This window comes from Arvicanthis niloticus, chromosome 2 (assembly GCF_011762505.2).
Source record: "Arvicanthis niloticus isolate mArvNil1 chromosome 2, mArvNil1.pat.X, whole genome shotgun sequence".
NCBI classification, from domain to species: domain Eukaryota; kingdom Metazoa; phylum Chordata; class Mammalia; order Rodentia; family Muridae; genus Arvicanthis; species Arvicanthis niloticus.
In genome coordinates this window covers 81379713-81392372 of record NC_047659.1, presented here as the reverse complement: position 1 = coordinate 81392372, position 12660 = coordinate 81379713, and positions in this window count along the sequence as shown.

Here is a 12660-nt window from a genome sequence, read left to right as displayed (position 1 = left end):
AAGACTCCTGAAAGTGTGTGTTTGTGTGTGTGTGTATGCTGTGTGTGTGAGTGTGTGTATGTGTGTGTGTGTGGGGTCTTGTATGAAGTGATATGAAGTGTGCCTAGATCTTGTAGAATGGGCTGAAAGAACAACCTTCTCAGTTGTATATCACTGATTAAAGCTTCCGAAACTAGTGAAATCCTCTAAGCACTCACATCCATGTCTATCTGCTCCAAGACAACTCCTTGAGGTAACTACAGTTATCTTAATTGGATGGATAAATATATGAGAGTCAGTGAAGGAAAGTAAGTTGATAGCCTCTTTATCATCAGTTAAATTTTTTCCAAATATGAACGTACGCACAAAAAAAAAAAGATATCAATAGAACCCAATGAGTCTGTTCTCTATTGTTTGTGTATATCTATGGTTATTAGGCCACTCTGTACTGGAGCACTGTACAGATACAGGGTCATCTCTGGGAGAGACAACCTCTCCCCCTTGCAGCAATATTGGTTGTCCCGTGTTCACAGCACCAACAGATACATCTACATACTAAGGATTTTAAGAATACCTAGATAGGTATTCTTTTGAATATCTAGGTATTTAAGAATACCTAGATAGGTATTCTTTTGTTTTCAGTTTCTGCATTGTATGTTGTAATGGTGAATTTTATGTTGTGGGGAAATGTTTGTGGATGAGATTTATGTTAAAAATCAGTAGAAGTTGGAGAAAGAAAATCACCTTCTGTAATTTAAGTGGACCCTCTAAGCCACTCAAGACCTAAATAGAAGAAAAATTTGAGCTTTCATGAGCAAGTAGGAACTGTAACTCTAGCATTCCCTAACATGCCAGCTTCTCCTAAGCTTCAAAGCTGTCAAGTTCTACAATCATATGAGATTATTTCACTTGTTTGCTTCTTCATTTTGTAAAATAGGGCATCACTACACCATACTTGTTTCTATCTCCTATAAAGCTAAGGTTGACCTTGAACTTCTGATCCCCTGTCTCCATCTCCCGAGTGCTGGGATAGTAGGATATAAAGTTATCACTCCAGTGTGCTATGAGGACTAAATAAAGCTTCCTGTATGCTGGGCAAGCACTCTGCTGATTGGGTTACATTCCTCCCCTCATATAAAGTGATCTCATAATCTCTCTCTCTCTCTCTCTCTCTCTCTCTCTCTCTCTCCTTTTCCCCTCTCTTTCTCTCAGTAATAAATATGTATACACATTTTACCTGTATTTATGTGGATAACACTAATACAGGTATAAAAAATGACATATGTGCGTAATATTTTTTCTAATGAAAACAATTTTAATAACAAATGAGATAAAAATAATTAAGTGATGAAGGTTATCTGCCAAAGGTTTTTTGGGTGGCAGATTTATTTTCTTTTGCTTAGCTACCGAAATTAATGACAAAATGGTATTATGAACAAGATTAAATATATTTAGTGCTGGGAAATTCCTCTAACTCATAAAACACCTCAATCTTCAGATATCCAGTAGTCTAGGAAAAGAAAGAAAAAAAGGCAAAAAAAAAAGGAAGGAAAAGAAAGGAGAGATAGACCTAAAGATAATGAAAACAGAAAGATAAAGCCAAGAAAAGAATCCCAGTAGCCAGAGGAAAAAGACAGATGATCTTTAAAAGGACAACAAGAGAAGTGACACCAGCTCTTTTTGGATTAGCCTATGACGGTTCTCAATGCTAAACCCCAGTGCTAGTGTTAGAGCCCTGCAATCCACAGGGCTGAAGGAGACAACCTGTGTATTGTGCACACAAACACCAACAAAATAAACAATGTAATTTAAGAACTACTAGTGGACTGATGTCATTACATCTAGTTAGACAAAACATACCATTTGGCAGCTTAATATATATACATGTATATATATTATCTATTCTTTTATTTATTATATGTTTTATATATAATTTATATATTATATATAAATATATAATTTACATATATAATTTATATATTATATATAATTTACACATACATATAATTTATATATAATTTATATATAATTATATATATAAATTAATATATTTATATATTATGTATTTATTCATATATATATATATATATATATATATATAAATGAGAGGGGCTGGTGGCATAACTCAGTGCTTAAACCCTGAGGTCAACTCTTTCCCCACAGAGAAGATAAATAAGAGAAATAAGGCAAGATAAACATGGGATAAAATAGCATCAGATAATTCAACTCTTACATAATTCATAATAGGTTTATCTACATTTTTTCTAGTCAAAAGAAGAGACCAGGGCTGGTGGTGTAGCTCAGTGGGTGGTGATTAGCTCTTATGCACAAAGACACTGGGTCAACCCTTAATGTTGCAAAAGGGATGGAAAGCAAAAGAGACCCCGGAGGCAGCAAGAAGACACAAAGAAAAGGCAACTAAGATGCTCAGTGTGGGTAATAAACCCAAGGTTACCTGGTATGCTGTGGTAGCATGTCTGAGGTGAAATCATAGATTAAATTCATCTGTGTAGTAAAAGTATGTGAGTTCAGGGATGTATATGAAATGAAAGTGGACCTTTGGATTGTTTGGCCTGAGTTCCATTATGTTCTCTGTGTGATTCATGTTGTTACAATTAACATAATCACCAATATAAAAAGAAGCTGTGTATTCAAAATAATAAGGAAAAACTATGAATTAATAATAACTATGAAATAAAATGCTGTGAGAAAGTGATCAGAAGGTTGGAGGAAGTAGAGATAAATAGAAAGCAAGTATTAAATTATACCTCATTAAATTATTGGTAAAATAACAGTCAAGTGTGGATACTTTCATATTAACAGTGATGTGCAGTCTGATGTCACGTTTATGCTAAAATATGTAGGAAGTAACACTGGAGTCAGTATTTATGTAAAGAACATTTCATGGGGAAGTTTTCAGAGCACACCAAATATAGGTTCAGCTAAGGTAGTAAGGACCAAGTCAGGTAGGTATTTGTGAACACAGAACACAAGCAGAAAGTTTACTGTTCACACACCTTCCTATATTTTTTCTTTTTTTTTCAGTTTTAGATATGGTATATGTGTGTGATGCATGTAAATGCATTTTATGTACATTCTGTAGGTTATGCATGTCCATACTTGTAAGGGAGGCCAGAGGAGGATGTCAAATGTCTTGTTGTAGTTATTACTCATAATCTGAATCCTTCCATAGAAGGTCTTTTGCTGACTATGGAGCTGGGCTTACAACTAGAAAGCCACAGAAAAACTCCTGTCTTTATTCCCTGCAGCACTAAGGCTACAGGTACTCGTGACTATGCCTGGCTTTCATGTGGGTGTTAGGGATTTGAACTCAGGTCCACGTGATCTTGCAGAAAGTGCTGTTCTACACTGAGTCATCTCCTCAGCCTACAGTCTAGTTTCAAACTTTACATAAAAAGAAACTTCACAAAAGAAAAAACAACTCCGGGCATTTAGAATGGCATGGAATGAAATAAAGATTGGCATCTGAATGACAGGAGAAGGGAGAAGAAGCCAGAAGTTAGGAGCCTCTGATCGGCAGATTCTTAGTCAAATGTCAGTGTTTTGGTGCAGTGTGTTGTTTCTCAATCAGGACTATTTCGTCCCCTGAAGAAATTTGGCAAGGTCTGGAAACACCTTTGATTTTCACAGCTAGAGTGGGGATTGCAACTGGCATCTACTTAATTGAGGCAAAGAATGCTACTGAGCAGCCAACATTGCTCAGGACAGTTCCTCTTAACAAAGAACAATGGAGTCCAAGATGTCAATTCAGTGTAGGTTGGGAAACTCTGAGGTAGTGTATATGTTAATTTCACCCCAACCAAACTGTATTTCTTAGTTCTACATAAATGAGGTCACTATAACATCAATATATTAAGAATTCTTAGACAAATTATGCAAAACAACAACAATAAAAATTAAAAAAAAAAACCACACGTTGAATAAAGCATATAATCAAGAGAGCTTGAAGGGGAAGAATGGAAGGAGGCATCCATTTCAAACAACGTGGCAATAAGGATCAGCACCCTGGTTAAGAGCACTTGCTGGTCTTGTCTTGCAGAGGACCTGGGTTTTGTTCCCAGCAGTCACAATGCAAGGCTCACAACCACTTATAAGTATTTCTGGGGGACTCAGTCTCTGTATGTATCTGCCTATCTACTTACACACACACACACACACACACACACACACACACACACACACACACACACACACACACACACACACACAGGTTTTCTGTGAAGAAGCTGAGGTAAAACCCAAGAGTCTGCATCTGTAACAATCTCCTAGCTACTTTTTTTTCCTGAAACTTTTAAATATTTTCATTTTCCTATTGTGTTTTGAGATGGCACTTAGGAAAACCTCCACGAAAACCTATTGACCATGCATTTAATGTTTGTTATTTAAGACAGAAGTCAGCTAAATACCATTGAAGCCACTCGAGTTTTCAACTGTTAGCAAGCCAGAAAGAGACCCGAAAAGTGGCTCACTTTGTTTCTTATGAATATAGCCCTCTCCTTTCCAAAAAAGAATGTTTTTGGCTGTTTTTATTCAATTGTATGTGAATTTAAATTCCTCTAAAAGGCAGACTTCTCCTCACATGGCAGTGTTAATGTGGATGTATCCAGTCACTGATTATTTAACGATCACTTACTAAGACATATTCCATTAAGGGCTAAGAACAAGGAGCTATACATGCCACAGAGTGGTGAGAGTAATTATGGGAAGTTTTTGCTTTCTTGAGAAAAAGGGATACAGCTGGGAAAAACATTGAACCTTTCTTTACTTCTTGTCTTTAACATAGGAAATGACAAGAAAGACCCAGAGGAATGCAGAGAAAAATATCTGTGAGCATCACTAAACTGCAGAGCAAACTCTAGCAATTAACCTTCTAGGCTTCTAGTTCTAAGAGAAGTAACTCATCACTCCTTAAGCTATTTGGCCAGGTATGCTCTTCTTTGCAGCTGTAGACATTCCTGGCTAATATAGCATATGCAAACAATCAGGAACTGACTAGTTCCCAGTGACATTATCAAGTCCTTGTAATAAAGGTTAATGATCCTGCGTGATAGATTTTATTTTCAGTACAAGTGGCAAATTGACAACAAGATATGCAGCTTCAATAGACATAGAAGCAGTGGGCCAGAATTTCCAATGCCACAATTTGGCCTAAACATAAGAATTTTCTAAAGATTATAGAATCCCCTTAGTTGTATGGGCATACTTTCAGAGATTTCTGATTTATTCAAAATGTCATAAAGAGGTTAGAGTAGTATAAAAGGCACCCTGGCTTGCAGAGGGCCTGAGAAGAAATGGAGAGAAATTCCCAATGCCCTGTCCTGAGGTTCCAAGGCCAATCTTCAACAACTGTAGTAAGCTGTATTGTAAATTATAATGAGAAATACAACCATTTGATATTTATCTCTGTTTCTGGCCCAGAACTCTTAAAACTCTTGGAATTTCCTGTGTGCTAAGAGCAACAAAGGCAAATGGAATACCTTTTGTTGTTTATAACTAGTTCCTTTCAATCACACCTGAGCTTAGTTTAATGAGGGAATGTTGGAAAGTCCCCATAACCACAGGATGGGGTTTGGTTGCCAGGGGGACCAATGCTATGACTAGAAAGGTGCCTTGAGGGACTTGAGGATGACTTTATTCTCAGTGACCAAAGATTCCATCAATTATGCCTACATAATGAGAAGGCTTCTATAAAAATTCAAAGAAATGGGATCTGGAGAGTTTCCAGGTTGCTTGTCACATGAAGTTGCTGGGAAGTAGAACCCGCTCAACCGTTCCGGTGACTGTACTCTCTACTCCTTGTCCTATATGCCCCTTGGCTGCTACTGTGGTAATAATTCATAATAAATGGGTAAACACAGCAAAGTATCTCTCTGAGTTATTGAGCAGCGACAGTAGCTGATTAAACACAAGGAGGTGGCTTATGGGTATCCTAGAATTGTAGCCCAGCTGGGAAGACATATAGAAGTGATTGATGCTTGAAGTAGGATAGTCTGAAACAATGACCTATGGAGTCTACCTTTTTTCTAGGTAGGTAATGCCATAATTGAATGCTAAAATACAGATCCAATTGATGTCCTGATAATTCAAGGCTCAGTTTACATGGGAATAACTTAGACTGCATTGTGTTGAAGTATCCTGGGGAAAGCGAATTGAGAGTTTACAGAGACAGTTTCCTTTAGAGAAGGAAACCAGGGAGTTTCTTTTATAGGGTCAAGCTTAGAACAAAGAAGTAATTCCAGGCAGGAATCTAAATTCTAGGCTAGAACAAGAAAGTAGGCCTCAGACATGAAAATGATTTTGGGCTAGGACAGGGAAGTTAGCTCAAATATTTTGGTCATCCTGGTAAGCCCTTAGAAACAGCGATCACAGGACTGTTCATGGAATTGTGTTTAATGCCTTGCTTGTTCTTTGACTATTTGTGTTTATTTTCTTGCTTGTTCCTTGACTATTTGTATCTATTCTATTGCTAGTCCCTCAACCTAGAACTGACCTTAATACTTGCATGTAACTAAAATGGTATAAAATCAAAAAGGAGAAGGGTTGAGGGTATGAGATAGGGGATTTCTAGGGAGGGGAAGTTTGTTGACTATAATGTCTAGGAAAAGTGAATTCTGGGAAAACAGAGACTTCTGAATATGTTGGCAAAGTATATTCACAGATGCTTAAAAGAAGATGTTTAGTAGATGTGTTACATAAATTTTAATTCAGACAAATCAAGAAATTCTTTACCTTTTGCTAAAAATTCCCTATAAATATTTACAGTTAGAGATTTAACTGATTATTTTCATAATTTTGACATTATGGGAAAGTCTGCTATGTTAAGATGTGATTTTTTTTCAAAAACTTTTAGAAAAAAACCAATCTGATATTTAGTGCTAAAATCAGAGCTTTGCCAAGAATGGCATAGCCACGCATCCTTCTACCCACACAGAGGGGAAATGGCATGCACCTCTCAAGTTTCATGACTCACTGGATACCTGAGAGGGAGAACATGTGACCCAGGCCATTCTGGAGGAGTCAGAATATATTTTGAAATGTAACTGTAAGAAACCAGTCACATTTTTCTTGTTAGTTAAAACAAAACAAAACAAAACAACTGTTACTTGTATAATGTTTGAATTGTGTTCTCCTATAGTCCGAATCTCTCTGTGGAATGTGAACATGAACTATATCATGGTTTCCCATTGGATTTCCTGAATACTTGTAGACAAAGCATCAGGTATTCTAGAGCTCACAAGTGAAGAGCATTGTGAACTTGGTTTTACAAAGCTTTCGGGCTCATTGGCTTGTACATTGCCCAACTAAAATGTAACAGAATATGAAAATATCGAGTACTCTTTTCAGTTTAAGTTTGGGTGGCTTGTTTAACATTTACAGAAAGATAAAATCATTACACCATTGGCTCTGATTTCTATTAATAAAATAACACTGTGCTATTTAAAACTCTGGCTATGAGATGAGTTAAAATTATAATAAATACAAAATGCACTTTTCAAAGTTTATGATTGCTTGTCATTTATTTGTGTATGTTTATTTATTTACTCTGTGTGTTTGTGTGTGTACATATACGCATGTGTGCACACCATGGCACATTTGTAGAGGTCAGAGAACAACTTCTGGGAGTCAGTTATGGCCTTCCTCCATGTAGAGCTGAGATTAAACTCAAGTCATTGGGCTTGGCATCAACTGTCTTTACCCACTGAGCCATCTGCCTGGCCCTTGATAAATATTTATAATGAAATTTTCCTACTCAACATTTTGTTGCCATTTAAAATCCTAGTTTCATGTTTGTGTCAACGATTTTAATTTACTTTGATATTATGAATTAGTTATGAATACAGAATTAATAAAGTGGATCGACTGGCTCTTCCATAAAGCCTGTTTTGGAATGCAAAAGGTCTATTTTGCTACAGGTAGGTAACAAATGCTGCAACTGGCTTTGCCAAAATAATAGGCTGAAAAATTGATTATTCAAGAGCAGTCCCCTTCCTCCCCCAAGTTAAGCCATTTCTTTATAATGACACCCCCAATTCAACATTATTCCAAACCCAAGCCATTCACATTGCTTAGTCATGCTGTTATGCAACCTAATGTCGCATTCCATCTGGAGATCAGTAATATGATAGAATGTAAAAATATTTAATTTTTATTTTAATATGAGTTTTAGAAATAGATCTTTTAAGTACTGCCTATAATTCAGGATTTATCATAAAAACATGTTCTGGAGATAGCCATGCTTATATTAATTAAAATGCAAACATCTGTAACAGTCATTACACTAAATGTGCCTTTTCTATCCGAATGGTGAAAAGTCTTGGCATTCATTTGGAGAACTTGTTAAGCTTCTAAAGTTTTGTACCAGCAAGTATCTGGAATATGCCTTGAAGCAACTTCTGTTTACAGACAAAGTCTGTAAGATATCCAAATACCACAGTGTGAAGTGTTTACAGTTTATAAAAGAATTAAATATCAAGTCCTTTTGGGTGTGCATTTTAAAATGAACATTAAATGAGTTAGGGGGAAACTGGAAAATGTTTCTATCGGGCACATGCCAAGTGAATGACTGTAGTCATCTTCCATTTACAGCAGGCCTGTGGTCGCTGAGGGACTATCTATGGTCCGTAAGGTCATGACTGGGAATTAGTTTACTTTTGTAATGGATTTCACCTGGAAATGTCATTCCTCTGCAATCAACTGCATCATCTCGGGTCTCTGAGCAATGATGGTGAACTACTGACAGATGGGAGTTTTAAAACGAGTTCCAACTAACTATGACAGCCATCATTTCCCACCACGTTAGTTACAAATTAGCTTCCAATAGTGGGCAAAAAGATAAACTTACCAATTAAAGATGTTTAATATCATAAATTGTTAGCCATGATGTCTTTGTTTGGGAGGAGGGACCAGTTGATCTAGGGAGTTGTGCCAAATTAATCGTAAAAGCTACCTTCCAGGAAAAATCATGGTTTCAGGATTTTAAAACAATGTTGATTACAGTGTAGTGATAAACATCACCAGAACAGAATTTATCTTATTCAGACTTTTTTTTTTTTTTTTTTTTTGGTCAAGGCTTGTCCTTTAAATCTTCCCTGGAAGTAAGATAGAAATAGTACATTTCTTCAAGAGTCGAAAATCAACCAATTTCTTGAATGATTTATATGTGGTGGAAAAGTCTCTGGGTGGCTTTATCCGAGCACAGCCAAAGTCATCCTTGGCAGAAGTATTAGACGGGAATTAAAAACTGGGTTTGGAAAAGTCTATGTGAAAGATGGCCAAGATACGTAGATCTATGCTACTATAATTACTGATGGATGTCCTAGCTTTTCCCTCCATGCATGCTCATTGTTTTTCTTTCTTTCTTCTCTCTCTCCCCGCCCCACCCCTCTCTTTTGATATCCCCTATATTGCTATGGGTTCTCTGCTTGTGTGATAGGGATGACCATGTAAAGGCAAGCCCAACTGATATTAATTCCTGGCATTCTAACTTTTTAATTTTTTTTTTTGTTTCTAACATATTATAAAAAATAGAAGAGTGGTTGCAAGGAAAAACTAGTGGAATTTTGTAAGTTGATGAGAGTAATTAATGTAATACATTTGGTAGAATGAAGCTAGAAAGAAACATGGTAGCACCAGTCAGCTGTAATGCAGGCAAGTAAGTGTGCTTGAACAGAGTCAGATGTTTCAGGCTAGGTATGCAGGAGACAGTTATGTAGAGCTTTTTACAAAGTTTTGGGTCTTCTATGTGTGGGAAGTGATGAAATTTGGAAACTCAGGAAAACAGCATGTTACATCTTGACAGCACAACCGGGGCTACAGTGTGTCATTCTGTCTCAAAAAAAAAAAAAAAAAAAAAACCATAAAAAAGAAAGACAAAATAAAAGTTAAATACTTTCCATAATTGAACTGAAAAAGTTTAAGTTGAAGTCATTTCTAGGCCTGTTTTTTAGTATCAAACAGTAAAGTGGATGGTCACTGTTTGCCAGAGATGCCCCTTAAGTGACAATATTCTTTTCCACTGGTAGTTATGGAGCTAACTGGACTCAAAACATCACCTGTTCTTAAACTGAATTAGAAGCTAAAGAAAACTCAAATAGAATGTAGAGTAAGTGGCTGTGACCTTTCAGCTTTAGTTTGAGGTTAATGCTTTTGACAGGAATTCAGAAGAGGAGCACACTTGGAATGAAAGAATTGTAGGCATCATTCAGGTTGAGAAGCGGGTGCTGCTGTGGAGGCTGAGTTCGAGCTGGCAAGTCCAGGCCTGTAGGGCTGATTTCCAGCCCACTCTGCCCCTTATCACTAAACAAAACATACTGTGGGTGGATGGAAGTGAAAAACCAATATTATAGATATGGGAAGAATGGGGACTAATGACTTTTTCAAAAATAGGACTGTGAAATAGTCATATGAACGAGAGACTGAAAACTGATATGTGTCAAGGGCAATAGAACTAGGGAGGGGATCCATTTTGTATTTGAAAAGTGCATTGTACATTCTTGAAAGGCCAGCACTCAGGATCACTGCAAGTTTGAGGATAATCTGGTCTACAAAGTAAGACCATGTTTCACCTCATACTTCCTCCCACATAAAAGTGGACATGTATATGCATATATATGTATGTATGTACATACATATACACAGAGGAAGAGTAGTAAGGCAAGGAAAGTATTTTTGTTCCAAGTCTTGATTACAGAATTGTTTTCCATTCATGTCACTTTTTGTACCAAACATTTTATACCTTGCATCGGTTTGAAAGTATAAACATTTTTAAAACTTGACTTTTGGGGGTTGGGGAGATCACTCATTGGGTAGAGTGCTTGCCATGCAATTGCAATGACTAAAGTCAAAGGTGATAGCTGACATGTGTGATCCCAGCATTCCTACAGCAAGTGCTGTGGGGACAGGAAAATTATGAAAATGTGCAGGCCGGCTGGCCTGATAACACACAGTACCTAACAATTGAGAGCTGTCTCGAACACGGTGCATGGGAGGACCAGTACCTTAAGTTTGACACTGACCTTTGCACGCATGTGCTATGAGTGAGTGAGGCCACTTTCCATAAACAATGATAAAAATCCCTCTTTTAGCTAGGCTAGCTTACATGTGCTTAGGGATCCAGATGCATACATTGCTACATATTTAACAGAAAGTTCAGGACATAGTTTCTAATAGCTCTTTGCTTGATATGCTATTCACTATAGACATAACCTTGGTGTTTGTAAGGGTTCAGTGGCTAGTTCAAATCCCACAAGATGGTCTGTCTGGCAACTGTCACCTTTTAAAGAAATCATATGAAGGATGAATTTAGTATTTAATCCAAACTTTGAAGAACAGTTATTCTGTGATAATTCAAGGCCCTTGTTGGATGCCAGCAACTTGACTTTGTACTTGTTAGCTTCCACAACTGCTAACAAATACAGCTTGCAGAGTTGCTGAGGCAGTAGACTATGGCACCATCCAATCTTTTGCCACACAACTCCCAGTTGAAGAGCATAAAAAACATGCTCTTTAACTAATTTTAAAAAGAAAGCATAATCTTTCTGAAATGTTATTTTACAGAAACCTGTTTTATGAAGGTCTTAATAAAAATGACCGATAATATTAATGTGTGAAAATTATTTCAATTTTGTAAGAGCAAAAATATTTTATTAAATCCCAAGTCATAACTATGCTTTCTAAAATTCTTAATGTTACTTTTATTTTTTTCTTATCTAGTTTTTATTTATAGTCAAACTTACCTTTGCAATTGTCTAGACTCAGAGGGGAAAAACATGAAACCCAAGGAACATTAGTGAGGGCAGAAATTACCAGGTGTTGTGAACAGGGAAGGTTAAGGGCAGGCTTCTGAGCTACAGAAGGAATGCCTGTTGGGTAATATGCAAATATTACCCAAACTCAAAATGCATACACTGTGGCTTTTCCACAATACTCACACTTTTCACTTTCCCAAAGACATTTGCCACTCAACCACTCAGTGTTGGAAGCATAGGTGCCATGGGCAAGGCGTATGCTTAGGGTGTCGTTCTTCCTCTCAAATTTCTCCCTGTAGATGGACTTGCCACCAGTGGCAGTGTGGTTTGTGATGTCACCACCCTAGCACATGAGTCCTGGAATAATTCTGTGAAAGGAGGAACCCTTTTCTCCAAATCCTTCTCCTGTAGTGCTCAGAGCATGAAGTTTTTGGCTGTCTTTGTAACTGTCTGTAAAAACAGCTCAAAGATACAATTGGCTGCCATGTTAGCGAACACATTGGCATTGACCATGGCTACCAGCAAGTGGCAGTAGGAGTCATCAGTGTCTGTAGAGTGGCCAGCAGAATATTAATCTAGTATTACTAGTTCTTCAGTGCTTGGACATACTTGTATTAAAAATGGCCAGATTTGTTTGGTTGTTGGTGGTGCATGCCTGATGCTTTTAATAGCAGGATTTGGGAGGCAGAGGCAGGTGGATCTCTGAGTTCCAGGCCAGCCTGGTCTACAAAGTGAGTTCTGGAACAGCCAGGACAGTTACACAGAGAAACCCTTTCTCAAAATCCAAAAAAAGGAGGCATATTTGACATTCCTAGTCAAATTGCCCAATGCTGAAATAAGATTAAATAAAAAAAGTAAAATGAAAGGACAGAGGGAAAAAAAAAAACATCTGGATACTAAAATAGGGGAAATT